Consider the following 5203-nt stretch of genomic DNA (forward strand, 5'->3'; position numbering starts at 1 on the left):
CTAAACCAGGACTCCGCCCACATCAGGCAGCTTTGTCTCTGAGGATCTTACAATTCCCCCCTCAAGGTAACTAGTAAATGGGTCCTCTGATCTCCTACCAGATCATTTCTTTATTCATGGACCTTAGTCAGAGAGTGAGGAAACAACGAGAACTGTCTTTTATAGGAGTGACAGTGATGAGGAGATTATTATGTGTATATAAAGCAGTGGGCAGAGCAGAAGTCAGGACTATGTAATTGTGACAGAACCCACTGTCCTATGATGTGTTTTGAAGGGGGCTGTGGCCTTCTACCCACAGACTACGGCCCGGCAGAGAACGAGAGACTTGGGGACAAAATAGCATTGGGATAATGTAATATCTCCATATACGTTGCATCCCTTCTCCCCCACCCCCCCTCGTTATTGTGTTTAATTATTTTGGGTCATGGTGGCACGTAGACAAAGGTGTGGAGACACATCCCAGGAGGAGCTGCCTGCTTATCATAATCCATGTGTGTGTTTCAACTGTAGTTTCTGTTTGAATGTACAAGTGTTGAGTTCCCATTGGTTCTTCCTTGTCCCCTACCCCCTCTATGACAAGGCTAAGGGGAGTGTCCCTAACTGTGTTTAAAGGTGTATGTTTGGTACTCAATAAACTGTTTTATGCTCTGCATGTTTAACCCTCAACACCTGTGTGGTTTGACTCGTAATTGAGGGGTTAGGGGCTGGTTATGGCGAGTCTGCTGGCTGTGGGTGCGTTTGGAGAACAGGAGAGACAGGTCTGGCGGAGGTGCCCAGAAGGGGGGACCGAGATCCGTCACAGTAATGTACAACATATTGTATAAGATACAACAGATAGGACTATTTAGTATCAGAATTAGGTAATGTACAACATAGAGTATATAGTGCAGGGGTCAGGAGTATGTAATGTACAACATAGAGTATATAGTGCAGGGGTCAGGAGTATGTAATGTACAACAGAGTATATAGTGCAGGGGTCAGGAGTATGTAATGTACAATATAGAGTATATAGTGCAGGGGTCAGGAGTATGTAATGTACAACATAGAGTATATAGTGCAGGGGTCAGGAGTATGTAATGTACAACATAGAATATATAGTGCAGGGGTCAGGAGTATGTAATGTACAATATAGAGTATATAGTGCAGGGGTCAGGACTCATAATATTGGTATTCAGTAATCAGTGGCGGATGAAATGTTTACTGGAGAGAAGTTGCAGAGATCCCACACCGCTGCCTCCCATCTCCTGAGACTGCACTCAGTGACTTGGGACTGAGACTATACAGACATATCCCTCCACCCGGCACAGCCAGCAAATAACAGAGCAAGTAACCCGGGAGAATTGTTCTGTCAGAGATCTCACTAGACCCGGGCATGGGGCAGAAGACCCAAGGTACATACCCCAGGTGTCTAGGTCAAGCAAACCCTATGGTGAAAATCAACATTTTGCTGCCAGCTGAACCCCAGAGTCTCCATAAATCCAGTCTAGAGACATAAATTGTGTCTGCAGCACAGAGAAGGAAGATTATCCGAGAGAAATACAGGAATACAGGACGGGGAACACAGGTCAGGAAAGTGACCAGGGGATTACAGGCTGATATCACCCAGTCCCCGCCCTACTCTGGACCAATCAGTGAGCAGTATGGGTGGAGGAATGGATTTAGTGTTAATGACCCACCTGTGCTGATCTCTGTAGGAGTGTCCTCCTCTATAAATGTCCCCGTTATTCCATCCTCCTCCATAGACTGCTGATCATCCCTCACATACGTCTCTTCTTCTTCTGATTTCACCTCAAATTCTATATCGATTGGATCTCCACTCTAAACCAAGAGAATGAGAGAATGTCATCTGTAAGATATAAACTTACATACAAAATCCACACATCATCTCCACCAGTCCATGTTCTAGATGCTCCGCCCCACCGACCTTGTAACAGTGGGGGATGGTGTGACCTTCCTGTGTGGTATCCGGGGAATAGAGAAGATAGGGACATCTCTCTGGTGGGTTCTTGGTATTTGGTGGCTCCATCATGTTCTTGTATTCATCTGAAAAGTCCTCCATCACTCCATACTCCTCTTTATACTCATCAAAATTATAATCCCAGAGGACTTCACTCTGAATATATAATAAAACATTCATTGTAACAAATACACTTCTGTATAAATTATAACTACCAATAATAGTCCCTCGTCTACCTGATGATGGTGGGGGATGGTGTGACCTTCCTGTGTGGAATCCCGGGAATACATAGGATGGGGACATCTCTCTGGTGGGTTTCTGAAGATAGATGACTCCTCCATGGTGTCCTGGTACAGATCTTCGTAAACTTTTGTAAACTCCTCCATCACCCCATCCTCATCATCCTCCTCTTTTATCTCTTCTTTACCCTCAACTGTAGGATCTCTCAGGTTTCCACTCTGAATATAGAATAAAAATGACATCAATGGTAACAATGCAGATAATGTACAGATCCTAATGATACTATCAGTGATTGTTCCTCATCTACCTGATGATGGTGGGGGATGGTGTGACCCTCCTGTGTGGAATCCCGGGAATACAGAGGACGGGGACATCTCTCTGGTGGGTTCCCATTACTGGATCCATCTGTAGGAAACACACACACTGACTGAATCCATTGTTTCTATGTGTTTATCAGATGATGGGGGATCTAGGTGGAGCCTCCGTACTGCTCTCTCCTTTACAATAAAGTCTCCTCTTACCCGGTGATGTGAGGGGCGGCTGATTCTCCATCATGACGTCCTTCCCGGCACCGCTCACCTCTCCTGTCAGCAGCTTGATGATCTCTCTGGTGACTTCTAGAATCTTCTTTGTATTTCTCTATTCTATCGGGGAGGGAGGTGGAGGCAATGTGATGGTCATGTGATCTCCAGACTTCACAGGAGGAAAACTCTAGATCTGAACACAAATAATAAAATCAAATGACATTCCCAGAATCCTCCTCACCTCACTGGTCGGGTCTCTTTATTTAAACCCCACTTCATGCTGAGGTTTCTGATATTCCATACAATGGAGCCCTACTTTGCAAGTGAGAAGGCCAGGGGTCGGAGCATCAGAAAAAAGGTCGGATAGAGGAATTTTAGGAGGAGGAGCTGTGAGGTCAGTGTGATGTCATAGATTCTCTGATTCTGGTTGGAGGGACATTGGTAGGAAAAGCTGTTGGGGGGGGGGGGGGGCTCTGTGAGGTTTCTGTCCCTTCTCTCCTAAATTAAATATAAACCATGTCCTTGGGCTTTGCCAGGACACAACATATTCCTGTGATCTCCTTGTACTCCGGAGACTTTACTGGTCACAAAAAAAATTCTGGACATCTGCTACAAATTATCCCTATATCTTCTTATTTGAATCTTATTTACACCCCCGCCACTAATAAAAGTACTAAAATCTGTTTGTCAGGAGTGTGTTGCACTCCTGCTCCTCATTCCAGGATCCTGTTTTTTCACTGTGATGCATTCTCCCTGTCTGTCTGTCCACCTGCAAGGTGATTGATGTGGTCAGACTCTGGGTGGAGACCAAACCCGATTTAAGCCAGCCAAGCCTGCAGTCTCATGCTTCTGATATTATGTTTGTAACACATGCTCTAAGCTCATATAAATCACACTCCCATATGACCTTCATCACCCTTCTGCTTTTCCTAACCTCTGGAGATTAAACCCCAAACCCTGGGCCTCCATCATTGCACTGTGCCCAATGCTCCCATTGGCAGCAGCTGCAATCCACACAATTTAGTTTCTTCTTCCCAAAACCAGCCCCCCTTCTCTTGCACCCTTTGGAAATCCTGCTGTGTCTGTAACAAACTCATTTCTGCCCATGACCTCTTTATCACTACTTCCTGTTACTGAAACCTGGCTTCATGAATCCGACACTGCTTCTCCTGCTTCCTTCCCCCATGATGGCCTTCTATGGACTCACTTCCCCAGACCCAGTGGACATAAGAAAGGTGGAGTGGGAATCCTAGCCCCACATCGCATCTTTCAGGTGCTTCACCCACCTCCCTCTCTGTCACTGTACTAGTTTGAGGCACATTGAATTCATCTATTTTCTCCACTTTCTTTAAGAAGTGCTGTGCTATCGGCCTCCTTGACTGGTATCAACATTTCATGATGATTTCTCTGCCTGCCTACCCTACTTTCTCACAATCGTTCTTGGTGACTTCAACATCCCTGTTAATATTAACACTCCTGATACTTCTAAACTTCTCAGTCTAAGCTCCTCATTTGACCTGAAGCAATGGATACACGCTTCTACTCACTCTGATGGCAACACCCTGGACCTTGTATTCTCCTACCTATGCACTCCATGCAACCTCTCCAACAATCCTCTCCCTCTCTCTGATCACCACCTTATTAGGCCCCGTACACATGACCAAACATGTATGCTGAAACTGGTCCGCGGGCCAGTTTCAGCATACATGTTTGGTCGTGTGTAGGCGCGAGCGGGCCGAATTCCAGCAAACATTTGCCCGCCGGGCCTTTTCCCAGCAGGCAAATATTCGTGGACGTGTTTTAAAACCGTCCGCTGGAATCCTGCCCGCTCGGACATGTACGGTCGTCAGTACAGACCTACCGTACATGTCCAGGCGCCCGCCGTCCCTCGCATGCGTCGAATGACTTCGACGCATGCGTGGAAGCCTTTAAATGGCAGGCCCGCCCACGTCTCCGCGTCATCGTCGCGGCGACGATGCGGACACGCCCCGCGTATTGTTTACGCGCGGACTTCTGTACGATGGTGTGTACAACCATCGTACAGAAGCCCTCTGGCAGGCATGTACGGTGAAAACGGTCCGACGGACCGCTTTCACCGTACATGTTTGTTCGCGAGTACCCGGCCTTAGTTTCACTTTCTCCCAGTCTTCCACCTCCTCTCCCTCCAACCGCCTAACAAATACCTGTAGAAACCTTCACCACCTCAACCCTTCTCTTCTCTGCTACTGACCGCATCTTTGACAAAATTCCACCCCTCTCGTGCCCCAACCTAGCTACTCCTGTCTCACGACCCGACCCCTACAACCTTGGTAAACAGATGACACAAGAAGTCTCAAAAAACACAGCCGCGCTCTTGAGTGCCTGTGGTGTAGAACATATGCCGCGTACACACGATCGGACATTCCGACAACAAAACCGCGTATAAATTTCCAACTGATGTTGGTTCAAACTCGTCTTGCATACACACGGTCGCACAAATGTT

At 46.9% G+C, this 5203-nt stretch overlaps 1 long non-coding RNA gene across 1 annotated transcript; it reads right to left on the reverse strand.

Annotated features, from left to right (window-relative positions):
* Positions 1–1778: 1778 nt before the first annotated feature.
* On the reverse strand, positions 1779–2531 carry LOC120910749. Its single transcript, XR_005741561.1, has 3 exons — positions 2505–2531; positions 1925–2113; positions 1779–1818 (listed from the first exon to the last, which is right to left on the reverse strand). It is a non-coding gene; the product is annotated as an uncharacterized LOC120910749 (long non-coding RNA).
* Between the last annotated feature and the right edge of the window lie 2672 nt (positions 2532–5203).

This window comes from Rana temporaria, chromosome 8 (genome assembly GCF_905171775.1).
Source record: "Rana temporaria chromosome 8, aRanTem1.1, whole genome shotgun sequence".
NCBI lineage: Eukaryota > Metazoa > Chordata > Amphibia > Anura > Ranidae > Rana > Rana temporaria.